Genomic DNA, 16892 nt, shown 5'->3' with positions numbered 1-16892 from the left:
CCTTCAAGGTTCATCCATGTTGTAGCATGTAGTCATTTTATAAATTTCCCCTTCTTACAATGACTGCTGGCTTGGAGGTTATTTATTGTATTTCTATCACAGTGGTTACCTTTACATTTTTTAAGATGAATAATTACAGTCTAAACTAAATGTCTATATTTCATGAACAATAATTGCATTTTAAGTGTTTTAATTCTGAATATTTTACATCTTCCATACCCTTCTCTAGTTTTGTTGAAATTCCTCCTTTTAAATCTCTTAAAGTTAGGCATGATGAAAGTGTTTAAAAGTTAATATTTATGTTGAGATATTACAGATTTCTTGGCTTACCATTGTTCTTGTATCCCACTCTGTTTTCTTCTGTGTTAATATACATAATTTATCAAACTCTTAACATAGGGATCTGTAAATTACAAACTACATCGATAGGTGTATCTTCAGGCCTCTGTGTTCTCTTTCTTCTTAAGGTGGCTTTTTAGCTGTGTGATGATTTGTTAGTTGACTGTTATTTTCCCTTCTAAGAAGAGGTTGCTCCCTTGTTTTCTGGCATGTGTTGTTACATTTGATAAGCCTGAGGTCTAATGATTGCTATTCTGTATCATTCATTCTCTTTTTGGTTGCTCATATTGTTTTTTGTTTGTCATTACTGTTCTGCAGTTTTACTATAGTATATATCTGGGAATGACCCTGGCAGTCTGAAGACTGATATCTTAAATTTTAGCCAATATCTTTTTAAAAAAAATATTATTATTTTTTAAGTTTTGAGAGAGAGCACGGGGAGGTGGGGAGGGAGGGGCAGAGAGTCTTAAGCAGGCCCCACTCATTGCAGAGCCGAGTGTGGGGCAGAATCTCACTACCCTGGGATGAGGACCTGAGCGGAAATCCAGAGTCAGACTCTTAATTGCCTGACCCACCCAGGCGGCCCCTGCTAATATGTCTTTGAACGTTACTTTTCCTGCTACCTCTTCTGACATGGCTATTTGACCATGTTAAAGCTTCCCATGATGTGTTTCATATTTTTCTTTCATATTTTCCATGTCTTTATCTTTTTGTGCTGAATTTTGTGGGATTATTTCAGATCAAGAATACAGTTCACTAATGTAGTTTTGGCCAAACGTTCTGCCTTTTTTTTTTTTTTTTAAGGTTTATTTTTCTTGAGAGAGCACGTGAAATCTTGCCATTTGCAATGACATAGAGGCAGAGAGGGCAAGTGTGAGCAGAGGGAAAGAATCTCAAGCCGACTTCGTGCTGAGTTCAGAGCCTGACGAGGGGCTTGATCTCATGACCTTGAGATCATGACCTGAGCCAAAATTGAGTTGGTCACTCAACCAGCTGAGCCACCCCAGGTGCCCCAAACATTTTGCTTTTTTAATCATATATTTTTATTTCTAGATTTTCTACTTGATTGTTTTTGAAATTTGCTGATTCTTTTCTTTTTCTCTCTTTTTTGCCTGTTCTTGTCCTGTGGGTTTTTTTTTTTTTTTTTAAGTTTTATTTAAGTACACTCTACCCCCAACATAGGGGCTTGACCTCACAACCCTAAGATCAAGAGTTGCATGCTCTACTGACTGAGCCAGCCAGGTGCCCCCTGTCTTGTGTTGGTTTCAGGAGTAGAATTTAGTGATTCATCACTTACAAATAACACCCAGTGCTCATCACAGGTGCCTTCCTTAATGCCTGTTACCCGTTTTAGCCCCTCCATCAACCCTGTTTGTTCTTTATAGTTAAGAGTCTCTTACGGTTTGCCTTCCTCTGTTTTTATCTTGTTTTATTTGTCCTTCCCCTCCCTTATGTGCATCTGGTTGGTTTCTTAAATTCCACATATGAGTGAAATCATATGGTAGTTGTTTTTCTCTGACTTATTTGGCTTAGCCTAATATACTCTGGTTCCATCTATGTCATTGCAAATGGCAAGATTTCATTGTTTTTGATGGCTGAGTAATATTCCATTGCTATATATATATATATACCACATCTTTATCCATTCATCAATTGATAGACATTTTGGCTATTTCCATAATATGGCTGTTGTTTATAGTGCTGCTGTAAACATTGGGGTGCATGCATCCCTTTGAATCCATATTTTTGTATCCTTTGGATAAATGCCTAGTAGTACAATTGCTAGGTCATAGGATAATTCTATTTTTAACTTTTTGAGGAACTTCCATACTATTTTCCAAAGTGGCTTCATCAGTTTGCATTCCCACCAGTGGTGTAAGGGGGTTCCCTTTCTCTGCATCCTCACCAACTTCTGTTGTTTCCTGAGTTAATTTTAGCCATTCTAACAGGTGTGAGGTGGATCTCTTTGTGGTTTTGATTTGAATTTCCCTGATGATTGATGTTAACAATCTTTTCATGCGTCTATTGGCCACTTGTATGTCGTCTTTGGAGAAATGTCTGTTCATGTCTTCTGCCCATTTCTTAACTGTTTTTTTTTTTTTTTTTTTTAGATTTCATTTATTTATTCATGAGAGAGAGAGAGAGAGGCGGAGACATAGGCAGAGGTAGAAGCAGGCTCCTTGCAGGGAGCCCGATGTGGGACTTGATCCCAGGACTCCAGGATCACACCCGAGGCCAAAGGCAGGCGCTCAACTGCTGAGCTACCCAGCAGTTTATTTTTCTCATTGTTGAGTTTGATAAGTTCTAATAGATTTTGGTTATAAGCCCTTCATCCAAAATGTCATTTGTAGACATCGTCTCTCATTCTGTAGGTTGCTACTTTTAGTTTTGTTGACTGTTTCCTTTTCTGTGCAGAGGCTTTTTTTTTTAATTATTTATTTTAGAGAGAGAGAGAGAGAGAGAGCGCGCACATGGTGGTGGGGTGCACAGAAGGAGAGAGTGTACCAAGCAGAGTCCACACTGAGTGCAGAGCTTGATGCCGAGCTCCATTTCACAACTCTGAGATCAGGGCCTGAGCCAAAACCAAGAGTTGGTTCAACCAGCTGTGCCACCCAGGTGCCCCCAGAAGTTTTTTTCACATTGATGAAGTCCTAATAGTTCATTTTTGCTTATGGCCTTTATTTCTAACTTTATTTCTGCATTTTAAAATTTTTATTTATTTATTTATTTATGATAGTCACACACACAAACACAGAGAGAGAGAGAGAGAGAGAGAGGCAGAGACACAGGCAGAGGGAGAAGCAGGCTCCATGCACCGGGAGCCCGACATGGGATTCGATCCCGGGTCTCCAGGATCGCGCCCTGGGCCAAAGGCAGGCGCCAAACCGCTGCGCCACCCAGGGATCCCTATTTCTGCATTTTTTATAAAAAGATTTTATTTATTTTAAGTAGGGTCCATGCCTACCTAACATGGGGATTGAACTCACAAACTTGAGATCAAGAGTTTCATGCCTTAATGACTGAGCCAGCCAGGGGCCCCTGTATATTCTAAACATTATTATTTTAAAGCTATTTAATTCTATTTTATCTGTGTTTTGAGGTCTAAGTTTGCCTATTTTTGTTGTGTGTGTTAAAAACCCTTCTCCACCTTTGGTGGTTCCATTCTTCATATACTTTAAAATTTAGACTTACATGCTTATCATCTCTAGGATTTACTTTTTATGTGAGTCAGGTTGTGAGGGTATTCCTCCAGGGAAGTTTTGAGTTTCTGCTGAACCTGAGAGATTTCCTTAGTGGCATACCTGTTCTTAGACTAATTTCTTGGCTTAGAGTTTATGGACCACTTGGGTAGACTGATTTTGAAGCCATTATCTGTGATAATGGAGTTTCATTTTCTCAGAGGTAAAACTACTTTTTTTCATGGGCTGGAAATCTGAATTCACGTTATTCTTGTATAGTTCTTTGTGGCTTTTTGGTATTTTCATGCATCTAAGTAATTTTCAGTTTCTTGTCTCTTAGTTTCTTGCAGGCATTAAAAAAACACCTATCTCAAGCTCTAAAACCTGCATCTGGTTTAGGTAGTCCTGGGAGTTACTTGGACTTGAGTAGCTTAGTTGTTTGTAGCATCAGGGAAATTCCCCTTCTTTTGGGCTTGCCTATGTGCATGGGTTACATTAGCCTAGCTTTTCTATGCATTTGGACTGGGAGAGGAGTGCTTCTGTGTCTGGCCTGTCTGCCATATTCCCTGCAAGATCTATGTTACATTTGCTTACTTATAGGTACATCCTGTAAAACGGATATGACTCCCTAGAACCTAAAAGTGCATGAGTTGTCAGAATTCATGTGCTACTGGTGGTGCAGCTGTGATGTCCCTAAGATTGTTTCACCTTGCCCATAAGCATTGTGTGCGGCTGCAAGAATATATCAGTTGACATCACAAATGGGTCCTTTGCAGCTTCATGGGTCAGAGTGCCTGAAGCACAGTTATTTCTCATCAGTTTTTATGGGAAAGAGTTGCTGCAATAGCCATCCTGTTTTCTGAGGAGTTTAGCTATATCTGGGGATAGAGAAAAGATTTCTCATCTTTTTCTGTAATGTTCTAATCGTTAGTTATCCTACCTGAGTAAGCAGATGCCTAAATCTTTGTCTCTAATTCCAGACCTCCAGATCTGCATATCCAATAGGACATTTCCACTCAAAGTTGCCAGTGTATCAAAAATCCACCTCTTTCTTCATCTACTGTCGTCTTATTAACATCACAAGTCAACCTTTCTCTTAGATTTCCTGTTTCTGCCTATTCTATTTCTGTCTTCTCAGGAACTCAAACACAAAACCTGACTTACTCCAGACTGCTTTTTTCCCTCCTGCGTGCTAATTCATGTTAATACTGTCCATAGAAGTCCTATCTTTTCTCTTTCTACGACAGTATCAGTGTGACATATTCCAGATTAAAATCTCATTCTCTCTCCTAATGTCCCTCTCTGATCAGTCTCTCTACCATCTCTACTTAGCTCAGACCAAGATCCCACCTTTTTATCCTCAACTTTTGGTGGAATTCCACAAAATGTCCTGTTGTGGCTGTTTGTGTGGTGGGGATATTTTTTCTTTAGGGATATAACTAGAAAAAGAACCAGAAATGTGTTATCTATTTTTCTGTTTTAAACAAGTTAGTGAGTTGTTATGAAATTATGTATGTGGTGGCTGGGGGTGGGGTGGGAGGAAGGCTCATCCTGGAGACTTGAATTTTAGTCATTAACAGAATGACTTGGGTAAATTCATGATATTCTCTGAGCCTCAGTTTTTTCATCTATAATATGAGGGGTTGAATTAAGTGGTTATTATATTTAGCATTTATGAGCTTTTAATTTGTTTTGGGAACTGAGCTAAAGCTTTTTGCATTTTGTCATTTTTTCCAAAATTCTTTATTTGGAAATAATTCTCAACAGAAGAGTTGCAAGGATAAAATAAGATACTATAAAACACCTTTATTCCATTTACCCAGATTAAAATATTATTATTATTATTATTTTTAATTTTCTATTTATTCAGAGGTAGAGAGAGAGAGAGAGAGAGAGGCCGGCAGAGACACAGGCAGAGGGGGAAGCAGGCTCCATGCAGGGAGCCCCATGTGGGATTTGATCCCCAGTCTCCAGGATCACACCCCAGGCTGCAGGCGGTGCGTCACTGGGGCTGCGTCACCGGGGCTGCCCCCTTTTTAATTTTTTTTTTTTTTACCAGATTAAAATATTATTAACACTTAACATTTGTTAGCATGGATGTTGTATTTTTTCAAATGCTTTTTCTGAGTCTACTGAGATGAATTTTTTTTTTCACTTTTAATATGAATGTTAAAGTAACCTCTGGAATAAAACTCATTTGATCATGATATATTATCCTTTTTATAAAATATTGTTGGATTTGATTTGTTAAATTTATTAACAATTTTTGCATCTAAAAATTTTTTTGCATCTATATTCATAACGTGTATTAGAGTACAGTTTTCTTGTAATGCATTTGTCTGATTTTCATGAAAGTAAAAGTAATGCTGTCCTTGTTGACTGAAGTGGTATCTTAGTCTATTTGGATTGCTGTAACAAAATACCACAGACTGCGTAGCTTACCAGAGAAAAATTATTTTTTAAGATTTTATTTCTTTATTAGAGCACGAGTGGTGGGGAGAAGCAGACTCTCCACTGAGTAGGGAGCTTGATGCGGGATTTGATCGAAGGACCTGGGGATCATAACCTGAGCCTTAACCGACTGAGCCACCCAAGCGCCTCACAACGGAAGTTTTTTTCTCACAGTTCTGGAAGCTGAAATTCCAACATTAAGGTGCCTGTATTGTCAGATAAGGACCCTCTTCCAAGTTGCGGACTACTTTTTATTAACTCCCTTTAAAAAAAAGAAAAAAATTTACTCATTTGACAGCACAAGCAGGGGGAGCGCCAGGCAGAGGGAGTGGGAGAAGCCGGCTCCCTTGCCAAAAAGGTAATGTGATGCAGGGGGCTCGACCCCAAGACCCTGGGATCATGACCTGAGCCAAAGGCAGATGCAACTGACTGAGCCACCCCAGCGCCCCATTAACTCACTTTAAATGTAAACTCTGTGGGAGTTTTTTCATAAGAGCACTAATCCACCCTCCTGACCTAATCACCTCCCAAAAGCCCTACCTTCTAACACCTTCACATTGAGCATAAGGATTCCACCATGAATTTTGAGAGGATACATTCAGACCAAATTTCTTACTTTGAGATTTTCTGAAAGTTTTTTTTTTTTAACAATTTTTTTAAAAAAGATTTTTATTTATTCATGAGAGACACAGAGAGAGAGAAGCAGAGACTCAGGCAGAGGGAGAAGCAGGCTCCAAGCAGGGAGCCTGATGTGGGACTCGATCCCAGGTCTCCAGGATCACACCCTGGGCTGAAGGCAGGCGCTAAATGGCTGAGCCACCCAGGCTGCCCTCTGAAAGTTTTTATGGAAGTTATTATTTCTTCCTTTAATGCTTGATAAAATTCACCAGTAGAGCATGGAAATTTTTTTTTATTGATTTTTTTTTTTATGATAGTCACAGAGAGAGAGAGAGAGAGGCAGAGACATAGGCAGAGGGAGAAGCAGGCTCCAAGCATGGAAAGTTGTAATAATGTCTCTGCTCTCTTATTGGTGATTTGTGTCTTCTGTCTTTACCTGATTATTCTGGCTATTGGTCTAAGTGATCATCTCAAAAATGTGCTGTTGGTTTCATTGATGTCTCTTGTCTATTTTATTGATCTGTTTTTGTTTATTATTTTCTTTTTTATGCTTGAATTGGGTTTAATTTGCATCCTTTCCATTTTCTCATGATGGGAGGTGAAGTATTTGACTTTTTTTCTTAATTTTATTGTGCACATTAAATGCTTATCTGAGAAAAAAGATATTCCATATGTTGTGTTTTTATTTTTATTGATTCAAAATACCTTTCTAATTTTTCTTTTGATTTCTCTTTTTAAAGATTTTATTTATTTGAGGAAGGGGGAGAGAGAGGCAGTGTGTGCGTGCATGAGTTGGGGGAGGGGCAAAAGGAGGGGGACAGACTCCCCACTGAGCACAGAGCCTGATGTGGGGCTCCATCCCAGGACTCCAAGGTTATGACCTGAGCTAAAGTCAAGTACTTAACTGACTGAGGCACCCAGGTGCCCCTGGTTTCTTCTTTATTGGTTATTTAGAAGTATGACATTTAGCTTCCCTGTATTTGGGAAACAGAGAACTTATCTGTTCTTGATTTGTAATGTAATTCCATTATGAGAGAATATATCTTGTATAGTTTGAATCTTTCTAAATTTTCTGAGGCTTGTTTTACGGCTCAGAATAAAGTCTTACCTTGAAAAAAAATTTCCATGTATACTTGAAAAGAAGATGTAATCTTATGTTGTCATGTGGTGTTGATTAGCTTGTTGGTTGATACCACTGTTCAATCTTCTATATTCTTACTGATTTTCTTTTTTTTCTTAATTTTTATTTATTTATGATAGTCACACACAGAGAGAGAGAGAGGCAGAGACATAGGCAGAGGGAGAAGCAGGCTCCATGCACCAGGAGCCTGACGTGGGATTCGATCCCGGGTCTCTAGGATCGCGCCCTGGGCCAAAGGCAGGAGCTAAGCCGCTGCGCCACCCAGGGATCCCTCTTACTGATTTTCTAACTGCTTATCCTATCAGTAATAGAAAGAATTGAATCTTTAATTGGGGATTTATTTCCTCTTTGAAAAGGTTTTAGTAGATTTTCATATATTTTGCATTTACCTGAAAAGGTTCATAAACATTTAGGATTGTCTTCCTCCTCATGAACTAACTTCTTTGCTATATTAAAATGACTTCCTTTAACTCTGGTAATATTCTTTGATCTGAAATCTACTTTCTCTTACAATAATACAGCCACTCCTGCTTTCATTCAGTTAGTGTTCGCATGATATATATTTTTTCATGCTTTTATATTTCAAGTGGAGTTTGTTAGTTTGCAGGCATCATATAGTTGGACCTTGCTTTTATCCAATTTGATAATCTGTGCCTTTTTGTTGAGGTGTATAGACCATTTACATTTAAAGTGATTACTGATGTTATAGAGTTTAAATCTGCCATCGTGTTGTTTTCTATTTGTCCCACCTGTTCTTTGTTTTTTCTTATTTTTCTGTCCTCTTTTGGATAAGGATTTTTAAAAAACATTTTCAGTTCCCTTTTTTTGTCTCTTAGTCATACCTCTTTATTTTGTTGTTTTAGTGGTTGCTTTAGTGTTTATTGTATAGTTACTTAATTTACCACAGTCTACTTTCAGGTAATATTATTTCACTTTATCTGTAATAAGAACCTTACCAGTAGTACACTTCCACTTTCCCTCCTCAGTCTTTGTGCTGTTGTCATACACTTTACTTATGTATGTTTTAAACCCTACAGTACATTGTTACTATCTTTCATTTAAACAGTCCATTGTCTTTCTTCATTGCCTATGGGTTGTATCCAGATTCCCATCTGGTATCATTTTAATTCTGGTAGAAGGACTTTCTTTAATGTTTCTTGTCATGATGTGAACTGGTGATAGTATTTTATTGCATTATTTATTTATGAATTTATTAGAGAACACACAAGCAGGAGGAGCAGAGGAAGAGGGAGAGAGTCTCAGACTCCTCACTGAGCTCAGAGCCTAGTGCAGGGCTTGATCTCAGGACTCTGAGATCATAATCTGAGGTGAAACCAAGAGTTGGTCGCTTAACCAGCTGTGCTACCCAGGTGCCCCTACTGGTGATAGTATTTTAAAGTGTTTGTATGTCTGAAAAATTATTTCCTCTTATTAAAAAGATATTTTCTTGAAACAATTATAGGGTTGAATGTTTTTTCTTTCTGTACTTTAAAAGAGTTGTTCCACTCTGGCCTGCATTATTTCTGATGAGATATCTCCTGTTATTTTAATCATTGTTTCTTAGTGAGTAAGGCATCTTTTCTCCTCCTTTAGGTTGGGTAATTTTCAGGATTTTCTATTGATTGATTGATTTGATTTATTTATTCATGAGAGACACAAAGAGAGAGAGAGAGAGAGAGAGAGAGAGAGAGAGAGAGGCAGAGACACAGGCAGAGGGAGAAGCAGACTCCATGCAGGGAGCCCGACATGGGACTCCATCCTGGGACTCCAGGATCACACCCTGGGCCGAAGGCAGGCGCTAAACCCACTGAGCCACTCAGGGATCTGCAGGATTTTCTTTTTATCATTCTTTTTCAGCAGGTTGATTATAAAGTATTTTGGTATAGCTTGTTTTCATGCTTCTTGTGTCTGGGTTTTGTTAATAAGCTTCTTGAATCGAATTTGGTAAATATTCAGCCTTTACTTTTTTGAATACTTTCCTCTTACACTTTCTCTCTCTCTTTGGGACTGTAATTACATGTATATTTGGCCATTTGAAGTTACAGCTTACCAATGTGGTATTCATAATTTTTCAGTCTTTTTTTTTTTTTTTTTTTAATTTTTCAGTCTTTATACTCTGTCTTGGGTAGTTTCTACTGGTGTATCTTTATGCTCACTCGTCTTTTCTTCTACAGGGTTCAATTTGCTATCCACACATTGTGGGTTTTTTTATTTTTTTAATCTCTATTTCTGTTTGGCTGTCTTTTATATTTTACACATCTCAGTTTACTGTGTTCAATGTTCAGCATGTGAAATAGATACAAGAACTTTTTTTTTTTATTTATTTTTTATTTTTTTTATTTATGATAGTCACAGAGAGAGAGAGAGGCAGAGACACAGGCGGAGGAAGAAGCAGGCTCCATGCACCGGGAGCCCGATGTGGGATTCGATCCCGGGTCTCCAGGATCGCGCCCTGGGCCAAAGGCAGGCGCCAAACCGCTGCGCCACCCAGGGATCCCGATACAAGAACTTTTTAAACCTTCTAGGTCCATCTGTGTCAGTTTTGGGTCTGTTTGTCATTACGGGTCAAATTTTTCTGGTTCAGTATTCCTAATTTTTGATTGAAGGAGAGATATGGTGAATTTTACTTTGAGTTCTGTATATTTTGTACTTACGTCACCATTTTTGAGCTTTGTTCTGGAAAGCAGATAAAATTACTTGGAAATGTATCCTTTTGAATCTTGCTTTTTAAGCCTGTTAGATGGCATTTATCCTTTCTGTGTTTATAAAGCAACACAGATATATGTTTTCTTATTTCCTTTTCTTTCTTTTTCAAAAATAGCTTGTATAGGGATCCCTGGGTGGCGCAGCGGTTTGGCGCCTGCCTTTGGCCCAGGGCGCGATCCTGGAGACCTGGGATCGAATCCCACGTCGGGCTCCCGGTGCATGGAGCCTGCTTCTCTCTCTGCCTGTGTCTCTGCCTCTCTCTCTCTCTCTCTCTCTCTGTGTGACTATCATAAATAAATAAAAATTTAAAAAAATAGCTTGTATATGTTCTTTTCATTCATTCTTGCTTAATGCACATCACAGTCTTTTTCCTTACAGTTCTGGCATTCTTACTCAGGCAGTAATTACTTCTGGCCTTACTACTGCATTAGTTTCTTATTATTTGTTTGGTTTTTAGATTCTTTTCCATCTCTGATGCACTGTTCACACTACTGTCAGAATGATGCTAAAGAACAATTCTGATAATGTCACTGCAGTTATTTTTCACTGGCAGTGGGAGTCATGTTTTAAAAATTATTCCTCTAGGGTGCCTAGATGGCTCAGTAGGTTAGGCATCTGACTCTTGGTTTTGGTTCATGTGGCGATCTCAGGGTTGTGGGATCAAGCCCCACACTGGGTTCCATACTCAGTGTAGAGTCAGCTTGGGATTCTCTGTCTCCTTTCTCTGACCCTGCCCCACTCACATGCACATTCATATTCTCTATCTCTCTCTCTCAAATGAATAAATAAATAAAATCTTTAAAAAATTATCCCCCTAATGGTAACAAAAATATCTGGAGTTTACATCTTCATACATTATATTATTTATACATTATAACAAGATCTAAGTTAGCATATAGTTTTTTTATAATACATCCACTGAGACACTCTAAAACAGAAATTTAAAAATATTTAAAAATTATAGTGTATTTTAAAAATAATTACTTAACATTTAATTATCTTATCGATAGAAGCTGTATTTTTTTGATAGAAGCTATATTAAATTTCAGTTAGTGTTATCTACTTTTTAAAAAATTTATTTATTCATGAGAGACACAGAGAGAGAGAGGCAGAGACGCAGGCAGAGGGAGAAGCAGGCTCCTTGCAGGGAGCCCGGTGTGGGTGGGACTTGATCCCAAGTCTCCAGGGTCACACCCTGGCCTGAAGGTGGCGCTAAACCGCTGAGCCACCCGGGCTGCCCTGTTACCTACTTTTTTTATTTTATTTTATTTTATTTTATTTTATTTTATTTTATTTTATTTTATTTTATTTTATTTTTTTATTTTATTTTATTTTATTTTATTTTATTTTATTTTATTTTATTTTATTTTATTTTATTTTATTTTATTTTATTTTATTTTATTTTTTTATTTTATGATAGTCACAGAGAGAGAGAGAGAGAGAGAGGCAGAGACATAGGCAGAGGGAGAAGCAGGCTCCATGCACTGGGAGCCTGATGTGGGATTCGATCCTGGGTCTCCAGGATCGCGCCCTGGGCCAAAGGCAGGCGCCAAACCGCTGCGCCACCCAGGGATCCCTGTTACCTACTTTTGATTACTTTGGGCTAACTTCTTTTTAGATATGAATGATATGCTCATCATTGGTTTTACCTTGTAATGTACCTGATGAAGAGTTTATATATTTGGTGTAAAAATATCAGCCCTGCTATTTTCTTGGTGTCCATTATTATTATTATTTGTACTCACATTTTTAGTGTTATCTCAGATCTGCTGTTTCTTTAAGGTAATGTTTTTAAACCTTATTAAAACTAGATAATAAAGTCGTTTATCTAACAAGGTTAGATGAGAGAACAAGTGAGTGAATTTCAGGATACTGACTGTGATGTAGGACTGATATAGGAATTGAAAGAGGGCAGCACTGTTAATCCATATACTAAATAGATGAAGCTTATTTTCTTGTTTAATTTTTAGATTAAAAATATGTGTGTATGTACATTTCCCTGTGGCATTCCTGGCCCCATCAGGAGGGACAATTCTGCCTGATCATTGAGCCCCCCTCATTATTCCATATGACTGAATATTTTATGTGTGTTGTATCCATTAGCTTTTACTGTGTAACAGACCATCCCAAAACTTGGTGCCTTAAAACAATTATATACTCAATTCACAATTCCTTTTGAGAGTTTGTTGGATGGGTAGGTTTTTTTTTTTTTTTTGTCTGGCCTGGGTCAGATTATTTGAGGTAATCTGGGCTGGCCTCAAATACCTGGTCAGCTGGAGGGATGGCTGAAGGCTAGATGTGTTAGGCAAGAATCTAAGATGATTCTCATACCTGTGTCTTTTTTTTTTGTTTGTTTTTTTAGACTTTATTTATTCATGAGAGACCCAGAGAGAGAGGCAGAGACACAGGCAGTGGGAGAAGCAGGCTCCATGCAGGGAGCCCAATGTGGGGCTTGATCCCTGGACTCTGGGATCACGCCCAGAACTGAAGGCAGACACTCAACTGCTGAGCCACCCAGGGATCCCCCGATACCTGTGTCTTTCTGTTATCTCTTTATCTGGCATGGGGGTGAGAACTGCGCTTTGCTTCTCACAATAGAATATGGCAAAAGCAAAGAGATTTACAGGTGTAATTAAAGTCCTTAGATGACTTTAAGTCAACTCAAAGAAAGATTATCTTGAGTTGGCCTGATCTGGTCAGGCAAGCCCTTTAAAAGAGGACCTAGGGGGGCAGCCCTGGTGGCTCAGCGGTTTAGTGCTGCCTTCATCCTGGGGAGGGATTCTGGAGACCTGGGATGGAGTCCCGTGTCAGGCTCCCTGCATGGAGCCTGCTTCTCCTTCTACCTGTGTCTCTGCCTCTCTCTCTCTCTCTCTCTGTCTCTCATGAATAGATAAATAAAATCTTTAAAAAAAAGGACCTCGGGGCACCAGGGTGGCTCAGACAGTTGAGTGTCTGCCTTTGGCTCAGGTCATGATCTCAGGGTCCTGAGATCAAGCCCTGTGTCAAGCTCCCAGCTCAGTGGGGAGTCTGCTTCTCCTCCCTCTTCTTCTCCCCCTACTCTTGTTCTCTCTCTTTGTATCCTTGTCTCAAATGAATATAAAGGAGGACCTGGAGGTTTGAGATAGAAGAATTGAACAATTTTAGCTTACTTTGAAGAAGCAAGATGCATATTGTGAGGGCCACGTCACAATAACTGTAGGGACCTCTTTAGGAGTTGCATTCAGGCCCCAGCTGACAGCCAGTAAGAAATTGACCTTAGGCCTATAGCCATAAGAAATTGTTTTCTGCCAGTAGCCATGTCAGCTTGGAAAAGGACCCTGAGCTCTAAAAAAGAAAGCAGCTTGGTTGACACTTTGATTTAAAACTTAATGAGCCCCTGACTGGAAGATCCAGCTAAACCATAAGTTCTCACCCCTGGAAATTTGAGATGATAATAAATGTGTGTTGGGCGCCTGGGTGGCTCAGTCAGTTAAGCCTCTGCCTTCAGCTCAGGCCATGATCCCAAGTTCCTGGGATTGAATTCAGTGTCAGGCTCCCTGCTTTTTGGGGAGTCTACTTCTCCTTCTGCCTGCCACTCCCCCCTGCTGGTGATCTCTCTGTCAAATAAATAAAATCTTGAAAAAATAATAAATACGTGTTGTTTTAAACCACTAACTTTGTGGTAATTTGTTACACAACAATATAGAATCAATCTGCTGGATAGCCTAGGATAGCCTTATTAGAATTTTATACTTTTCAGAATGAAATAGAATCATATAATATGTTCCTTTTTTTTTTAATTTTTATTTATTTATGATAGTCACACAGAGAGAGAGAGAGAGAGAGAGGCAGAGACACAGGCAGAGGGAGAAGCAGGCTCCATGCACCGGGAGCCCGACGTGGAATTCGATCCCGGGTCTCCAGGATCGCGCCCTGGGCCAAAGGCAGGCGCCAAACCGCTGCGCCACCCAGGGATCCCTAATATGTTCCTTTTGAGATTGGTGTTTTTCACTCATCATAGTATTGGAATCTTTCCAACTTGTGTTTATCAACACTTTCTTTTATTGTTGAACTGGTATTCCATTTTATGAGTATACTGTTATAATCCATTCTTCCAGTAAGGAACATTTGAGTTGTCACTAGTTTGGGGCTATTACATATAAAGCCACTATGAAAATCTGCATACAGGTTTCGGTGTGAAAATATTTATCTCTAAGATAAATATATATGAATGGAATTACTGTGTTATATATATGTTTGGCTCTGTGAGAAACTGCCATGCTTTTTTTTTTTTCCAAAGTGAGAGTACCATTTTTCATTCCTACTAGTGATGTTATGAGTTGCTGTGCTTTCTCAACAGCACTTGGTATTATCAATATTTTTTCTTTTATCTATTCTAATAGGTGCCTGTTAATCACACAAGACTTAATTTGCTTTTTCCTAGTGGGTCATGGTTTCCATATCTTTTTTTTATACATTTTTAAAGAGATTTTATTTATTTATTCATGAGACAGACAGAGAGAGAGAAAGAGAGGCAGAGACATAGGCAGAGGGAGAAGCGGGCTCCATGCTGGGAACGTGATGTGGGACTGGATCCCCAGTCTCCAGGATCATGCCCTGGACCGAAGGCAGTGCTAAACTGCTGAGCCACCCAGGCTGCCCGGTTTCCATATCTTTTCACGTATACTTATATTCTATTTCAGTATCTTTTGGTGTAATTTATGTTCAGGTGCTCTTTAAAGATTTTATTTAGGGATGCCTTGGTGGCTCAGCGGTTGGGCGTCTGCCTTCAGCTCAGGGCATGATCCCAGCGTTCCAGGATCGAGTCCCACATCAGGCTCCCTGTGAGGAGGCTGCTTCTCCCTCTACCTATGTCTCTGTGTCTGTCATGAATAAATAAGTAAAATTTTTTAAAAAAATAAGGATTTGATTTATTTGAGAGAGAGAACAAGAGAACAAGAAGGGGGAGTGGCAGAGGGAGAGGGAGAAGCAGCCTCCTACATGGAAGGGAGAAGAGCCCCACATGGGGCTTGATCCCAGGACCTGGAGATCATGACCTGAGCCTAAAGACAGATGTTTAACCTTCTGAGCCACCTAGGCAGCTCTGTGTTCAGCCGTGTGCCCTTTTGTCCATTTTCTGATGGGGATTGCTTTGTAACTATTGGATGTATAAAGTTGTTGAGATATAAACCATTGGATATATGATTTGCAGATGTTTTTTCCAGCCTTTTTGTTTTCTTCACAGTGTCTTTTACAGAGTAAGAGTTTTGAATCTTTTTGTTTGTTTGTTCATGAGAGAGACAGAGAGGCAGAGACACAGGCAGAGGGAGAAGCAGGTTCCATGTAGGGAAGCAAGAGGGTGGGACTCGATCCCAGGACTCCAGGATCACACCCTGAGCTAAAGGCAGACGCTTAACTGCTGAGCCACCCAGGTGTCCCAAGAGTTTTGAATCTTGATGAAGTCTAATTTATTGATTAAAAAATTTTATTTTAGCCAGGGCTACCTGGCTGGCTCAGTTGGTGGAGTATGCGACTTTTAATCTCAAGGTCATGAGTTCAAGCCTCATGTTGGGTGGAGAAATTACTTAAAATCTTTAAAAAAATTAAATTTTTATTTTATAGGGTTTTTTTGTTATGTATAAGAACTGTTTGTCTAACTGTAGACAAAAATTTTCTCTTACATTCTAGAAGTTTTTATTTTTTATTTTTTATTTTTTTAGTTTTATTTTTTTAAAGGTTTATTTTTAAGTAATGGCTACATCCAGTGTGGAGCTTGAACTCTCACAACCCTGAGATCAAGAGTTGCATACTCCACTGACTGAGCCATTTGGGTGGCCCTAAAAGTTCTATGTTTTCCATTTAGGTCTGTTATTCCTTTTGAGTTAACTTTTGAATTAGGTATAAAGTTCTATCACGGTTCATTTTTTGCCTTTTGGATGGCCACTTGTTAAATTACCATTTATTTGTGAAAACTGTCCTTTCTCTATTAACTTGCCTTTATAGCTCTGTCAAAAATCAGTTGGCTGTATTTTGTAAAAGGTTTTGCTTTTGACTCTCTTCCATTTACCTGTATGTCTATTCCTCTGTCAGTACCATACTATTTTGATTAATGTTGTATGATAGGATATAAAATCAGGTGGTGTGATTCCTTCAGCTTTATTATATTCTTTAAAATCGTTTTAGCTGTTCTCATTTTTTCGCCTTTCCATGTAGAATCATCTTACCTATATCTACAAATTCTTTTTTTGCTGAGATTTTCATAGTGAATACACTCAACCCGTAAATCAGTTTGGGGAGAATTGACATCTTGACAGTTTTGAGACTTCAATCTATGGATATGATATGTCTTTTTATTTATTTATCCTTGATATTTTCATCAGCATTTTATAGTTTTAGTGTATAGATTTTGTATGTTTTGTTAGGTCTACACCTCAGTATTTAATTTTTTGGGAGGCTATTATAAATGGTATTGTGATTTT

General features: G+C 38.7%; 1 protein-coding gene and 1 non-coding gene across 3 annotated transcripts in view; both read left to right on the top strand.

Moving 5' to 3' along the window:
- Positions 1 to 16892, top strand: part of ASXL1 (ASXL transcriptional regulator 1) — an 80419-nt gene that overhangs the window by 31845 nt on the left and 31682 nt on the right. The window lies entirely within an intron of this gene.
- On the top strand, positions 15916 to 15988 carry TRNAK-UUU. Its single transcript has one exon. It is a non-coding gene; the product is annotated as a tRNA-Lys (tRNA).

This window comes from Vulpes lagopus, chromosome 18 (genome assembly GCF_018345385.1).
Source record: "Vulpes lagopus strain Blue_001 chromosome 18, ASM1834538v1, whole genome shotgun sequence".
NCBI classification, from domain to species: Eukaryota; Metazoa; Chordata; class Mammalia; order Carnivora; family Canidae; genus Vulpes; species Vulpes lagopus.
This window is presented reverse-complemented; position numbering and strand designations above follow the sequence as displayed.